This window comes from Lampetra planeri, chromosome 1 (assembly GCF_965212315.1).
Source record: "Lampetra planeri chromosome 1, kcLamPlan1.2.h2, whole genome shotgun sequence".
Lineage (NCBI taxonomy): Eukaryota > Metazoa > Chordata > Hyperoartia > Petromyzontiformes > Petromyzontidae > Lampetra > Lampetra planeri.
Genome location: NC_136107.1, coordinates 25,308,655 through 25,325,993, shown reverse-complemented (window position 1 = coordinate 25,325,993; position 17,339 = coordinate 25,308,655). Strand labels below are relative to the sequence as shown.

Genomic DNA, 17,339 nt, shown 5'->3' with positions numbered 1-17,339 from the left:
GATTGGAGGAAAGATAGAAAGGCAAAGGGCGGGGAGACGAAGGTTGACTGACAGGAGAACGGGTGAGAGCCGTAAGAGAAGGGGGGAAACGATGATTGGCTGTGGAAAGTAAGGTGGGTGGAACCTTCGAGAAAGGGGCGCTCGAGGGTTATAAAAAAGGGAAGCACAAGGGGAGGGGGAAGCTTGGAGAGATGACTGAGTTCGTGCTGCAAGGCTGTTCCTGTCAACAATAAAGGCTCGTATTAATTGAAGAACTTGTTTCAGTCGTTCGCCATTACACATATTTGAAGCACGCATTCCTCTTACATGTTTTGATGGAAAACTTTGGCCGATACATAGAAAATAGTTCCCTGCAAATGTTATTGCATTTAACCAATTATATTGTTGCTTTTGAATGTTTATCCATTCTCTACAATATATCGGTTTGTTAAATAACCCTGAACACACATTGAGAAACATCTATTGGAGTTATACCATTTAAAAATAAAATCTGATTTCTTAAATAATTGTTTTAACGGTTAATTCTGGTATTTGTATTTTACATGAAAAATCTTATAACATTTTAGTCCTATAAAATAATGTGCTGTGGCATAAAGTTCAAACGATTAATTATACGCACAGTATAGGTGGATGTGTAATAGAAAAGGTGCACCTCCCGATTTGTAATATCAACAATGAATATTGTCGAAATTGGGCCAAGTAATTTGTAATAGATTCATACTTTATACTGCTAAATTCGTAAAATGATGTCTTAAAAATACGTCTAAATAATCACATTACTTGGATAAACTTGGTTACAGCAGTGCATATCTCTTTCTGTACCATTCCATCATCACTGGAAGAATCTGACACTCTCGTCTTCCTATATCAAGGCACCGAGCTTGCGACATCACTTCTTTTTGCCAATTAAATTTACACTACAAAAATGAGCAATGGTGCTAATTGGAAAAAATATCAATGCTATTCATATAGACAATGTACAAGAATCAAACTACTATTGGCACCGGCTGCTGTGAAGGAAAGATTGTTAATGGTCTCAAGGAGCTGTGCATCCTTGCTGAGCTGGAAGACTGCCCGCTCACGTCTTCCATCAAGGCAGGACACGCTGTGAGCATCTGGAGCAGTCAAGCTCATTGTCTTTTCCCTGCTGCTTGCAAGGGAATGACCACAGGGGCTTGGTGAGGATATAACATCTTACTGAAATGGTTACATATTTTACAGTCATAGTAAATGCATAAACAATTGGGATAATTAAGGAAATTTTAAACAAAAATTCTATTCATTTAAAGTTCAGGTAATGAGGCAATCAAATTTATAAGGCCAGTAATATATCGTGCAAGTATATTTGTATGTATATATGTCTCTTACTAACATTTTATATCACGATTACACCGTTGTCCTTTGTGCCATTAAAAAAACAGTCTCTCAGGAACTAATGCCCATTTTATTATAATAGATATTCTTTGGTTCTTTCGGTAAAGTCACGTAGATAGAAAAATAAAAATAAAGTGAATAAAAAATATAAATAAACCACTAATGTAGACTGTAGCCTGGTTCTTAATCTGAGTGAGTGTATTGGCAGTCTATAATGTAGACTGTAGCCTGGTTATTAAGTTTCGCGAGTGTACTGGCAGTCTATAATTTCGACTGTAGCAATGGTTATTAGGCTGGGTGAGTGTACTGGCAGTCTATAATGTAGACTGTAGCCTGGTTCTTAACCAGCTTAATAAGAATATGAATCCCAACAGTCACGAAAGTTTTAAGTCAAATTTTATTATAATAGACTTATAGAATCTGAATTGTAAATTATATAGTGGTTTTGACCACGATAAAATATTCTACATTCATACTGTATCGTTCAGTGTGTTATTTTAGCCGACTTGCGAGAAAACATAGATTTGCATTTATGTTTTGTTACGAGTTTCTTAATCAGTAATATTTGAAGTCAAGGTCCATTAATGGTTTGCTACAAAATACGTGGAGCATGAAAGCAAATTACCTGTCATATGAGGAAGGTTGTTAAAATACAGTTGAATGTGCACAGCATAACTTGGCAGAATATTTGAAAAGAGTCTATATGTTCAAAACCTAGCGCCATCCACCAGCCATTGGAAAACAATAAATCAAGCAGACTGAAAAACTGACCCACATTGGAGACGCTAACGTGCATTCCGAATTATCTGGCAATACTATTGTCCATAAAACACAGTATTCGTGAAGTATATAGTGCATTGAAGTGAAATGTTTCAGGCAATAACACTATATAACAGAGTAAAGGAACGATACACGATCAAAGGTATACTTGGATGACCTGTGAAACATTCCAATGTACGCCTTTATTTCCTGTTGGCTTGGGCACATACCTGTAGTTTTATAAACGCATTTTATTGTAATGCGATACACATGTCATATTTATTTTACTTATACACTCAATAGGTAACACAGACTATTATGTTTAAGTTGGACGGTGGTGGTGCATGCCTGTAATCCAGCAATATGGAGGTCAGGATTGGTGGATTGTACACATTTTTCAAAAATTCGTTCATCAGGGCTTCGAGGAGGTGCCTTACTCTGGCTCACCAGTAGGAGGCAGTACAGCCCATGTAGACTAATGATTGTCCTACCTGGATGGGGATATAGTGTTGCTCCCTCGCAAGCATTGAGTTTTCTATGGGTGCTCCTCCCACATGTATAAACGCTCGTTCATTGTCTGAAATTATCTTAATTATTGTGCCTTCTTGTCTACAGATGGAGCAGCATTTTGTGATGCGGTTGCATATATGACTATATACAAACTGAATATTGTTTATAGGGTTTTCTGATATATCCCATAGTTGTTGGAGAGTTGACACCTAACATACAATGTCTGTACTAACAATATCCCACTATCTGGCTTGAGATCATCCCCATGGATGCCAACCCCTAGCTCTCCTAAAATTTAACTTTCTGTTCTCAAAAGGCAAAATGGACAACATCATTGGTAGGATTAATTATTTTTTACAAATTATTTATGTTGTGGCCTATGGTTGGCAATACTGTACAATAATAAAATGACCAAACTATGCCTCTGCACATGAAAGTAATACAAGCAAATGACATTCTAGCATTTGAGGCTTCTCAACCAAGGCTTTTCAGCAGCATTTATTTAGGGAGGTCAATACTTTCAATCTAAGAGTCTCATCAGCAGTAACTCGAAAATGGGAAATAATGTAACGACCAGTTGGCCAATGCCACAACATCAACGTAGTTAGACCCTGGGTAATGATAGCATGTCTGACAACCGCCACCACCAACTGCAATTTAGGCACTCCTCACATCATTGCATCATCTGATGAAATATGACTTCTCATGAAGAAACTTTGGTGGCAGGTACATGTTGGGCAGGAAAGAATTGCATTCTTAAGCAACTCCTTGTTGGGCTATAGGAAAACAATAACACATTGTTTAGAAGTAAACGCTTTGTCTCTGGAGGTAGACTGAAAAAAAATCGGTCATGCCAAGAGTTACCTATTAAGGCTTACATATACCATATTTTAGGAGTCCCATGGTCCTCATTGCCTCAAGAAGAAAATATAATTATTAATTGCCAAGTAAAATCACTCCGAGGGTCTCTGCACACCCACATACTACAGGGATGGAAGATTCAACTTTAACCACTCTATTTTGTGGACATCTTGTGTGTTCTATTCAAAATGTAAATGATGCACATTATAGTCTTGATTCACATCAGACATTTATTGGCTTTTTTCACGTACAATTTCCTCTATTCTGTCATTTATTTCAGATTTTAGTTTTGACTTTATGTTGTGGAGATGTTGCACAAGGATGGTAATTGAAAATATGCCAAATTATCAGCAGCCATACAACATAATTTTATTTTAAGACATGCAAGATCACAATCTTAAAGCATTTATAGACATTCAAATAAAATGCAATGTTTTTCATCGTATAATTTTTCATTCGTGATTACAATTTTCAGTCTGCGGTGCCCTGGCTCCATACATTGGTATTTTATATATATTTAAGTGGTTTTATAAAATTCATATTTGGTAAAGGCAAGGTGAATTTGCAGCCATGCATTGGCTCATGAGGTGTCTATGGTGGATGCGTGTATAATCCACAGCGAGTTGTGAGCAAATTGTTAACTCAGCTCTGAACGTATAAAATCGAATGAATGTCGTGGTTCACCAGCTTGACAGATGAGTGATTTTTTTTATTGTAACAATAAACGTGTATTCCTGAAACTCCCGTGACAGAGGAGTGAGATTTCCCGCATGCGCTTGAAATACATATTTTACTAAAGCGCCCTTATGTCCAGTGGCATAAAAAGAGGCTCTCTACTAATGGAGCATTTGGAAAGGGTGTGTTTTGAAAGCTGTTGGCAAAGAGCAATGTGGGAACGCTCATCGTGATATCGCATCATTAAATTATATACTGCTGTAGATAGCTGGACAGATGCATTGTAAACCACTACAATGCATAATTTTGTATTGAAAATATTAAAGTTAAAATGATAAACGTAACTTTTGTGTGGCTAATGACACTTAGTGGGAAACATAAAGCAACAGCAAATGAAACGGTTTCCGAATTGCAAAATAATTTTAGACAATGCTTCTTGATTTGTGCAGAAACAATACACAAAAGATTCCACAAAACTCATTGCATATTATGCTTTGAGAAGCTACGTGCTAACAGGTCCTTAATTGCAATGAGAAAGAAGCCATAAGCAGTACAGGCCTAATTACGATTTTTTTAAAATATATATTTCAGGCTGCTTGGGCAGATCTTATTCAGCAGCTATTTCTTACACACATTCGCCAAGGGTATTTCCATTACCTAATCAATGAAATTCTGAATAAACCTTTCACATAATTGTATTCATTAGTGGCTGTGGGTTATCTGTGCTTTGTATATATGTGGTGTATAGTGCCGGCTGGTGGACAGCAGCGGCAACTGTGGTGGACAGACAGTACACACGCCGGTGAGGGTGTGCATGGGGCATGGGCAGAGGGGAGGAACTAGGGTAAGGGTCACGGAGGACCCCGTCTGGAGGCTCATGGAAACTGCTAGCGGATTCGAGAAGGGAGGCGCGGTCAGGGCAGAGCCAGGCCGTGCTGGTAGCATAAAAGGAGCCTAGAGCGGGAGCTGGAGGCTGCCGGTTTTGAGAATGGACTCGTCTCGTCATTGCTGTCGTCTCGTCGTCGCTAAACGTCTCCGCTAGATATTGCGCTACGAAGGATAGTAGTTGGCTATCTCAGTCAGCGCTGTCAGTGTTAGACGGCTAGTGTAATGTACAGGCTAGGCTGAGCTCCTAGAACCTCCGAATCGTTGACACTACGTAAGTATGTATAATATATACAACATATCCTCCTGCAGACCTTCACTGCATGACACCAGAATCAGTATGCTCGTGCCGTTTCAAGCATCACATGTGCACAAGCTTATGGCAATGATGCCTTTAATGGGTCTTCAGAGGCTTCTGGCTCCGAGGTCACATGCCAGCCATCTGCTGAACAGACAAGCTCCATTCCAACACCAATGCAGCCGGGCAGCCGGGCAGCCGTGTAATTGTTTTTTTCCTGGAAAAACGTTGCGTTGCATCTCGCCATGCGTGCCTCGACGAGTACATGGCCCTGATTCAGACAATGTTTTGATATGTATTCAATAAAATGCTGCCTTTAAATGTCATGTCATGGGAATGGAAATTGGGTATTTATTAAAAGCAAGTCTTCACATTAGCTCTATGGAAAGCGATGTGCTTTTTTGTTGGAATTACGAGTCATTTTGTTTACCATGTAGAAATATGGGCGTTGAATAGAGCCTTTGGTGAAAAAAGTTTTAAATGGTATATACTGATAATGGGAGACGGTTTGAATGCATGAGTTTGAATGCAGTATGAATGTAATACATATTGCAATTACAAGCTGCTGTATGCATATATATTATTTGGGTCTTTGGGTAAAGTCACGTAGATAGCTTCAAAGAAAATAACCAAAAACTACGACATTTCGATCTAACACAAGCGGTCGTTATCAGGAAAAGGGGGATTAGCTTCGAAAGACAACTGCTTATAAAGGTTTGAAATGGGCGTAGCCCAAATGTCAGCAGCCAATGCCAATGCAAGTGATGGGCAGCGACCGCGGTGGTGGTGGGCTTTCCACCAATGAAAGGGCTGCCAGGCAAAATTAGTATGTCAATGCAAGATCGCCAAGCATTGTCCATAGCGAACGCGCCAAGGTGGCTATGTTAATGTGAGAGATTGTTTACCAAAGTTCCAGTGCCTAACACCATTGCAATCATATTCTATGGGTCTTTCGGTAAAGCCACGTACAGTGAGGGGAAAAAAGTATTGGATCCCCTGCTGATTTTGTACGTTTGCCCACTGACAAATAAATGATCAGTCTATAATTGTTATGGTAGGTTTATTTGAACAGTGAGAGACAGAATAACAACAACAAAATCTAGAAAAACGCATGTCAAAAATGTTATAAATTGATTTGCATTTTAATGAGGGAAATAAGTATTTGACCCCTCTGCAAAACATGACTTAGTACTTGGTGGCAAAACCTTTGTTGACAATCACAGAGGTCAGACGTTTCTTGTAGTTGGCCACCAGGTTTGCACACATCTCAGGAGGGATTTTGTCCCACTCCTCTTTGCAGATCTTCTCCAAGTCATTAAGGTTTCGAGGCTGACGTTTGTCAACTCGAACCTTCAGCTCCCTCCACAGATTTTCTATGGGATTAAGGTCTGGAGACTGGCTAGGCCACTCCAGGACCTTAATGTGCTTCTTCTTGAGCCACTCCTTTGTTGCCTTGGCCGTGTGTTTTTCGCCATTGTCATGCTGGAATACCCATCCACGACCCATTTTCAATGCCCTGGCTGAGGGAAGGAGGTTTTCACCCAAGATTTGACGGTACATGGCCCCGTCCATCGTCCCTTTGATGCGGTGAAGTTGTCCTGTCCCCTTAGCAGAAAACCACCCCCAAAGCATAATGTTTCCACCTCCATTTTTGACGGTGGGGATGGTGTTCTTGGGGTCACGGACAGCATTCCTCCTCCTCCAAACACGGCGAGTTGAGTTGATGCCAAAGAGCTCCATTTTGGTCTCATCTGACCACAACACTTTCACCCAGTTGTCCTCTGAATCATTCAGATGTTCATTGGCAAACTTCAGACGGGGATGTATATGTGCTTTCTTGAGCAGGGGAACCTTGTGGGCGCTGCAGGATTTCAGTCCTTCACGGCGTAGTGTGTTACCAACTGTTTTCTTGGTGACTATGGTCCCAGCTGCCTTGAGATCATTGACAAGATCCTCCCGTGTAGTTCTGGGCTGATTCCTCACCGTTCTCATGATCATTGCAACTCCACGAGGTGAGATCTTGCATGGAGCCCCAGGCCGAGGGAGATTGACAGTTATTTTGTGTTTCTTCCATTTGCGAATAATCGCACCAACTGTTGTCACCTTCCTACCAATCTGCTTGGCGATGGTCTTGTAGCCCATTCCAGCCTTGTGTAGATCTACAATCTTGTCCCTGACATCCTTGGAGAGCTCTTTGGTCTTGGCCATGGTGGAGAGTTTGGAATCTGATTGATTGATTTCTTCTGTGAACAGGTGTATTTTATACAGGTAACAAGCTGAGATTAGGAGCACTCCCTTTAAGAGTGTGCTCCTAATCTCAGCTCGTTACCTGTATAAAATACACCTGGGAGCCAGAAATCTTTCTGATTGAGAGGGGGTCAAATACTTATTTCCCTCATTAAAATTCAAATAAATTTATAACATTTTTGACATGCGTTTTTCTGGATTTTTGTGTTATTATTCTGTCTCTCACTGTTCAAATAAACCTACCATTAAAATTATAGACTGATCATTTCTTTGTCAGTGAGCTAACGTACAAAATCAGCAGGGGATCAAATACTTTTCCCTCACTGTAGATAGAAAAATAATGAAAATATCACGACGTTTCGATCGCAACACAAGCAATCATCTTCAGGGGGCTTTACTCGAAAGACCCATGAAATATGTATTCCTGCAGTCACGAAAGCTTTAAGTCACTATTGCAATCATTGAAGATTTGGTCCAACAAGGACTGAATGCTGATGTACCAGCCCTGGTGAGACACTGCCTCACCAACACTTCTGCTGGAATGGAACATTCTACAAACAAGTTGAAGGTACCCCAATGGGTTCTCTCTTATCTCCAGTTGTAGCCAATGTTTTCATGGAAAAATTTGAGACATGCCATCCAGGCATTCACTCTACTTCCGTCGTGGAAGAGGTACTAGATGACACGTTCGTCATCTGGCCACATGGCCGACCAGCTCTGAATCAATTCCTCAACCACATAAATTCCATACACCCAGCCATCAAATTCACTATGGAGGTGAAAAGGATGGCAAGTTACCATTCTTGGATGTTTTAATCGAAAAGAGACCAGATGGCTCAATGGGACACTGTCTACAGGAAAGCCACCCATAAGGATGCCTACCTAAAACCTGACTCCCACCACCATCCATCCCAGAATAATTCCCTCATCAAAACTCTACACCATAGAGCTCGATGTATTTCTGACCATCATCACCTAGCCAGTGATTTAAACGTCGTAGTTTTTTGTTATTTTCTTTGAACCTATCTACGTGACTTTACCGAAAGACTCAAAGAATATGAATTCCTGCAGTCACGAAAGCTTTAAGTCAAGATGTATGCATATATGTTGTCATATGGGTCTATTAATGTGTTTTTTACTATTAAGAATGATCACTATGTTCATAAAAATAACATACGTCTGATGTTGCTTTATAATACAGTTCTGAAGGGCTTAAGTAATGAAGCCATTTTTAAAATCAAATGTGCATGTAAGATATAACCACTACATGTATTATCATCATAATGATAGTTAAACAAACCACAGTTTCATTGTAAATATTTGTGTAACGACCACTGGAGACACATTTCTTGCGATTGTCTTTTATTGAAGGCATGAACACTCGAACAGGCCAAGACCCCAACTTCAGCAGCCACCCCTTGCCCCGTGGAACCTTCTCGTCAGCTCTCGACCCCCGATCCACACCTGTTCCCTTCTGTCACTTGGCCACAGCCCTACTCTCGATCCTTCCTGTAGAACCCAGATTGCTGACCCTGTCCGTCAACTACCCTGTCATTACCCCCCGTGGCTCCTAGTCTCTTTCCATGCTAATTCCCCTGTCATTACCCCCCGTGGCCGCTAGTCCCCTGTACTGTATTTACATTTGTAAAAGTCATTGATTTATTGAACTAATAATGAATGCAAATACATTTATGTCAGTATCAAACATTCTGAATGTTATTACATACATGAACATAATTACGTAAATACAGATACAATCATAGATACTTGCTCAAATATAGATCTAATATATTCATAGCATTTGGTCAAAATAATGTTATTTTGTATGCATGAACTTGTGAAATCGCTGTCCGATTGTACAAGCTCCATTGGAGTAGATTATTTTCCTGAAAATGAAATTACTTCTATCTTAATGTGCACCTTAGTATGAAAATGGTGGTAGAGGGAAACACACGAGCATAGGTAGCATTCATTTATATGGCATGCTTGAATGACATACATAGCTTGTCTTTAAAGATAGGGACAAACTCTGCTGTACGCGCAGAAATTATACTTTTTATCTCAGGCCCAACACGATGATTTTTAAAATACAGTTAATTAGTCAGAATTGATGACGTGTATTGATTGCCCTCTGCTTATGATATTGACTGCCCAGTGAGCTCTCAATCAAAATGGTATCACACCAGAAACTAAACTTATCTAACACGTGATGATTGTGTTAGTTTGTGAGAAGAAGCACGAATTTAATCATTATAAGTAGGAAATGTTTAATCACAAATTGGAAATGTCTGGAGGAATTCACGATTGCAGGAATTTAGTATTCGTGGCCTCGATTATTTTTACATTTTACAATACCTTTATTTCCCTCGTGTCAGTATTTTTTTAATTACATGAATAGAAGTTAAAAGTAAATGCAAATGTTATGCCCGCAGAATTCAATCGCATTCATTAATTGTCCACCCACGTTATTATTCAACATATATATAGACAAGCATGACAAATGAAGGCAGATTTTTTTTTATGTATTGCAATATTAGGATATTAAGTTTTAATTTACAACATCGTTTATAGCACATTCAAATTGGAACAAAGATATTGTTGGTCCCATTCAGCATATTTATTTAGAATTTTAAAAAATAAAATTTCCTATCATCTGCCCTTGCAATAATTTGTATTAACTTTTCTATTGCATTTCATTCACGTAACGTATTGTTATTTCTGAAAATAACTGCCAGAAGCTGCATTTTTCTATTAAAATCTAACTCCATTGAATGAGATACTCGTATTTCTGTAAACTGCCAATCAACTTATGCATTCACAACGCTGTATCACTGCAGCTGCCTCTTAACATGCAGCTATTGCTCCTCAATGATTGTCCCTTATACAAACCAATACCCATATCAATATTGCCTTGTAACCAAATGCTGTGTCGTGCTTGTAGTGCATATACTGAAGTGAATAGTCTTATATATAAACGTCATTTTTTGTATGTCTGTCCGTCTGTCTGTCTTTCCATCGGTCCGTCTGTCCATCTGTCTGTCTGCCCGTCTGTCTGTCTGTCCGTCTGCGTATGCGCGCTTGTGAGGGATTTGGCTCTGAAACGGTGGGGTATACGTAGAAAAAACTTAAGCCCCGCGGTGGGCATAGGCTATTCCCTTTTCCCATCCGTCAACTTTAAAGTAGTTAAATTAGCAATTTTGTGCGATGTTTCTTTTTTTAATTATTTCCCCGCCCCGCTCATGCTGCTCGGGGGTTGCCCCTGGCAACGCACGCGCGTCATCGATGGAGGGTGGGTGGGTGGGTGGGGCGTTTCTCGTTCGCGTTCAAAATGCAAAAAAAATACACCCAAGGCTGAGGTAAATTCATCACAGTGTCATGTCTTCTTCTCTCTCCCCCCCCACCCCAATGTGTGCACTTACTACTATAGGGTAGGCAAATACTAATATAGCGCTTAGATAGTATTATTGTAGAACGGGCGGGGGATGGGGGGGGGGGTAGCGGCTCAGCCCCCAGCCTGGCAATGTGTCACCTCCTCCGTCTGGGCAATCTAGGCGAGGCCGCAGGCTCTGCACGGGACTAGGCCTCACCACGGCAATGTAAAGTACAATTTTATTGAATCTTTTGCTAAGAACTCAGGTTCATTGTTTACTATCAATAAACAAATAAGTTGGCAAATATTACAATAATAATGTTTGTGTGCAGATACAAACTCTGGTTCATTATTTACTATTATGAAACTAATACGTTAGCAAATATTATAATAATGTTTGTGTGCACAAAACTACATTTTCATTATTAGGTTGCTAAATATTTCCTTTTTTAGGTGTGTTTTTATGACGCTGAGACGGTGTACTGCCAGTCTGTGCTGTGACCTGCTGCCTGCTGATTAATTAACATCAGTGCATTGGCACTCTATTATTTACACTGCTAATTTTGTTTTTGCCCATTATGAGTGTATGCCAGTCTATAATCTGTTGCCTGCTTCTTTACCTCACTCAGTGTACTGCCAGCCTTTTATGTCGACTGTATCCTGCTTTTTCTGCTGCTGACCGTATTGCCAGCTTTTTATGTCGACGAGCAATGCTTATGTCATTGAGTCGCTGTACTGGCAGTCTATAATCTAGACTGTAGCCTGCTTCTCAAATTACCTGTGCGTACCGCTGCTTTTTAATGTACACTTATTTCAGCTTATTTCTTCAATTAATTTCTGTTGTTTCTATTGCTCACGTCACGCTTTTTACTGATACGTAGTACTGCGATACTGATTAATATGTTATACTGCTAAATACGTTGGACTTTCTTAGCTACAGCCAATTGCATTTCCTGGGAACATCACCCATTTATATTTTGTCGTACCACACCTTACTTTCCACCAAAGCGGGGAGCACACAGGGAGGTTCAATGCCCCAAATATTGTTGACCTTGCTTTCTTACAGTGGGTGAGGAAAATCGTGAGAGAGACATTGTTCTTCCATACCAAGAAAACACCATCGCACGATTTCCTGACACTAACAGAGCATACGATGCCCTACAATAACACATTATTCTGTCGCAAGGCCAAGATGGGTACCACGTCAACATTCCTCCAATTACAAAGCTGCAGGACAAAGACATCCTCACAAAACTGTCTCCTCTGCGCCAACCTCTTTCACCAGTATGTTGTCGCTGAGTATGCCAACATTGAGAGTGAGCGCTTTCTTTACATTCAACTGAATCAAAACCACCTGCATGTGAACACTATGCTCATCTCTGGGACGCCATCAATGCCGAAGGAGATGCAAACATGTCAGTCCATGTGTGTGTGTCAGTCGTTGTGTGTGTGTTAGTCGATTTGTGTGCATGGCTCCATGTGAGTGTGTAAGTCACTGTGTATCTGTGTCTATGTGTGTCAGACGAAAAACCACTTCGTGTGGCCACGTGGAATGTTCGAACGCTCACTGCGGAGGAGAGGCTGCCACTCCTCTGTCGGGAGCTGGACCGGTACCGCCTGGATCTCTGTGGCATTCAGGAGGTCCGGTGGACCGGTTCTGGCTCCTGCCACCATGAGGGGTCGACAATCCTCTACTCAGGGTAGGAGACTGCCAAACAACAGGGTGTGGCTCTTCTTCTTCGGAACAAAAGAATGAAGGGGGCGTGGGAGCGTGGCGGTGAGGTGAGGGAAGCTGTAAGCCCCAGTATACTTCCCATCAACCGGAGGCGAGGAGTGGTGGTCGTGGTTACTTATGCCCCCACCGAAGACGAACATCCGTGGAGTGATGCAGGCAAATCCGATGAGTCAGATGCCTTCTATGACCTGTCACAGGTCCTGGCTAAAGTGGTCACTCGGGATAGAGTCATCTTGTTGGTTGACTTCAATGCCCGAGTTGGTCATGATGCTGGCACCTGGTCTGGAGTGATTGAAGGGCATGGGCCATTTCTTGCCTCACGGCAGATGTGGAGCGTGCGTTCACAGGAAGTTCCTGTTTTTTGATGCTAATGTTGGTCACGTGACCAGGAAGTGACGATGTTAGATTTCCACTGTACCACGCGGGCGTCGGCCATTACACAGATAAGTCAAGATGGCGGCACGCATCGCATCTCAGTGAGACCACAGCCGCACTTGTCCATTGTGGGAGCTTAAGAAGCATTATCTGTAAGTTGTTTATATTCCTATAATATTGGAAATGCTGTTGTAATGTTGGAATGACCGTTATAGCAATGTAAATGCCTTTATGGTGCCGTTAAGTTGTTGTAGTAAATACGAGGCCTAGTTAGTAACGAAGCCTGTGACTTTCCTTATTGTGCATGTTACTTGTGATTTAGTAGGTCGAGTCAGACTTGTGCCTATGTTGCGATCCTGAGAGTGATGACGAAGTATCTCATCCACAGTTTAGTGTTAAGTGTAATGCTGTACATTTGGGGTGCAGTGGGATGAATACACTATGTGCCTGTATGCAACGCACCAGCTTGTGCCTTTGTCTAGTTGTTCAGGGGTAATGTGGGGGCCTGGTCCTTCCAGGATCTATTGTTATCTGAGACAATGTTCTGATGCTGTGGTGTTCATTGTGTGGGTGTTTCCGAATTATAACAGATGCTGTATCTGTGTTTTCTCACCAGTTTTACCTGTTACAATCAATAAATGACGATCGGAGTTGGACGGTCATCCTGGCTCCGAGGGTTTATTGAACACATGGTTATCTACTCGACTAGCGGTGCAACGCAGCGCACAGCGAGGCCGAGATAGTAAAAAGATATTCTTCCTGAAGCTCCCAACCAGTGCTGCAGCCAGCTCTCTGCAGCCAAGTAAAAAAATACTCTTCTTAAAGCTCCCAAGAAGTCCTGCAGCCAGCTCTGCAGCCAGCCCTGCAGCCAGCTCTGCAGCCAGCCCTGCAGCCAGCTCTGCAGCCAGCTCTGCAGTCAGCTCTGCAGCCAGCCCTGCAGCCAGCTCTGCAGTCAGCTCTGCAGCCAGCTCTGCAGCCAGCCCTGCAGTCAGCCTGCAACAAGCAAGGAGCTCTGCAACGAGTCTACATTAAAATCGTGCTGCAAGCATCGCAGCATGGAAAGCCACAGTTCAGCAGGGAGAGATGCTGAAGAAGGTGAACCAAGCAATCCAGGATCTCCCATCCTGCCTCAAGAGGACCAAGGGAGTTCAAGGCCCCAGAGGGAGGTCAGGTTGACGCAACGGGCCTTGGAAAGCTATAAGGCTGAGAAACAGGACCTTGATGCCAGGATACAACGGGCATGGAACCGGGTTGAAGCAGATTTATCTGAAGCTTCAAATGCCTCAGACACAGTGGCCTCAATTCAGCGGGCCATCCAGCGAGTGAATGTGAGCAGCTCAAGCTACAAGCTCCTGGCAAATAGATACATCTCCCTCCTGATGAAGGTGAAAACAGATGAGGGCATTGAGGGAGTGCGCAGACAAGAGCACTTCCTCGAACTGCTCGATGATAATGTGCAGGCAGTGATACAAGATGCAATGGACCGTGTGGAGGGCTTAAGAGAGACACAATCTCAGCACTCTGTCTCATCCAGGTCCACCACAAGATCTAAAGCCTCAGCGCACTCACAGACATCATCTACTAGTATGGCAGCAGCTCAGGCACGCGCAGCAGCAGAAGCAGCAAGCGCCCGTATTGCCTACATGGCTGAAGAGGAAGCCATGCTAATTGAAAAGGCTCGCATACAAGAAGAAGCAAGCATAGCAGAGAGTTCATTAGTGGCTACAGTGGCTACTGCCACACGGAAGAAAATTGAGCTGGATGCTAAGTTAAGCACCCTACAACTCAAAAGGGAAGCAGCTGCTGCAATGGCCCAGGCAGAGGTGCTCGAGGCAGCAGCCAACCTGGATAAGGAAGAGAATTGGAGTGAGTTTGGCACTCAGAAACCTGTCAAGGACCGTGATCAACTCACCAGAAAAAATATTTTGGACTGGTCTGAACAATGCATCAATGCTCCTCCACCAAACCATACTGAACAAAGGGTGGATGTTCAGGCATTGCCATCTCCACTCCGAATGAACATGAATGCTGTCTACAGGAATGGTGGAAATGCATATCCTGCCCTGGCAGTTAGTCGCCAACTCAGCGTCGCGCACGTGGGGTCAGACGTGGATGCACCAAGTCAGACCCACATTCCAGACAGTCACATAAAGGGATCCAGCCAACGTGATCGAAACCCTTTGGGCCCACAGTCCAACGCCATCGCAAATAACGGCATGCTAGGCAATACAGCCAATAATGCCGCCTCACAAGCGCCAGTATGGACACACCCTGGATCAGCAGGACTAGGAGACTTTGCTAGGTACCTGGCTCACCGCGAACTAATCAACACAGGACTCGTTAAGTTTGATGACCACTCTGAGAACTATCGAGCCTGGAGATCTACCTTCAGGAATGCAATCCGAAATGCAGACATCTCTGCAAGTGAAGAACTCGACCTGTTGGTGAAATGGTTAGGAAATGAATCTGCAGAGTACGCAAAGAGGATCGGTCAGCAAACATTGACGACCCCGCCTCAAGCCTGCATGCGGTGTGGGAGAGGCTCAAGGAGTGCTATGGTAGCCCAGAAACCATTGAGAAGGCTCTCTTCAAGAAGTTGCAGAACTTTCCAAAAATCTCTGGTCGAGACAATAAAAGGTTACGGGAGCTTGGAGATCTTTTGATGGAGCTTGAATCAGCCCAGGCTGATCCCTACTTACCAGGTCTCATTTTCTTGAATACCTACCATGGCGTGAACCCCATCGTAGAGAAATTGCCATTTGACGTGCAGGAAAAATGGAGAACAACGGGTTCAAGATACAAGTCAGAGCATCAGGTTGCATTCCCCCCATTCTCTTTTTTCTCAAAGTTTATCCGCAACCTGGCTAAGACTAGAAATGACCCGAGTTTCATGTTTGGCACCACGGGGATTTCCAGTCCAGATCTCCCAAAAATGGAAAGGACAACGGCGAAACGAAGAACAGCGAGAGGGCCAATTTCCGTACACAAGACTGAGGTCTCTCCTGCGACATTCGCAAACTCCGTCCAGGCAACCACCACAAAGAAAAAGATAGAGGATCCAGAGAAGCAATGCCCATTGCATGATAAACCTCACTCCCTCCAGAAATGCCGTGAGTTCAGGAGGAAGCCATTGGAAGAGCGGAAGAACATGCTGAAAGAATTTGGAGTGTGCTTCAAATGCTGTGCTTCTACTAACCACCTTGCAAGGAATTGCAAGGCAGATATCAAGTGCGAGGAATGTGGCAGCGACAAACACGCAACTGCTCTGCACACATTTTACTCGAAACCCAGTAGCACTAAGGCTTCCGATCCCGAAGCAGAGCACGGCGGGGAGCAAGGCGAGACCGCCGCACTCACTTCGTCAATCACAACCAAATGCACAGAAGTCTGTGGAGAAGTCTTCAAAGGAAGATCTTGCTCAAAGATATGCCTTGTCCGAGTCTATCCCAAAGGACATCCTGAAAGGGCAGTAAGGATGTACACCATAATGGACGACCAGAGCAACAGGTCTTTGGCAAGGTCAGAGTTCTTTGATCAGCTAAGTGTAGGTGGGAATTCCTTTCCATACACGCTCAGAACATGCTCAGGACTGATGGAGACAGCGGGAAGAAGAGCGAGCGGCCTCATGGTGGAAACCATAGATAGCACCATGAAGCTAGCCCTTCCTACGGTGACAGAGTGCAACGAGATACCGGACGACAGGAGTAAGATTCCCACGCCCGAAGTTGCACGTCACCACCCACACCTGAAACCCATAGCAGAGTTCATCCCGCCATTGGATCACGCGGCACAGATTTTACTTCTGCTCGGCAGGGACATGCTGAGAGTCCACAAGGTTCGCGACCAACGCAATGGACCTCACGACGCTCCCTACGCCCAGAGACTCGATCTAGGATGGGTCATCGTAGGTGACGTTTGTCTCGATGGGACCCACAAACCAGACCACATTAGCACATTCAGAATGAGTGTGCTCATGAATGGACGCACGTCGCTCTTCAAACCGTGCCCGAACCACTTCACGCTGAAAGAGAAACTCGGCGAGAGAAGTCAAGGCTGTACCATGCAGGCCGACGAAGGAACCTCTATGCTGAAAGATGATGTTGGACATACGGTGTTCGTGACAACGAAGGACGATGACAAACTTGCTCCATCGCTAGAGGATGAAGAATTCTTGAAAATAATGGACAGAGAGTTCTTCCAAGATGAGTCAAACATTTGGGTTGCCCCTCTGCCATTTCGTAATCCCAGAT

General features: G+C 43.1%; 1 long non-coding RNA gene across 1 annotated transcript; it reads left to right on the top strand.

Annotated features, from left to right (window-relative positions):
• The first annotated feature begins 200 nt into the window (after nucleotides 1–200).
• On the top strand, nucleotides 201–13,751 carry LOC144720613 (uncharacterized). The gene is made up of 2 exons (XR_013585783.1): nucleotides 201–1,178; nucleotides 12,502–13,751. It is a non-coding gene; the product is annotated as an uncharacterized LOC144720613 (long non-coding RNA).
• Nucleotides 13,752–17,339: the final 3,588 nt, after the last annotated feature.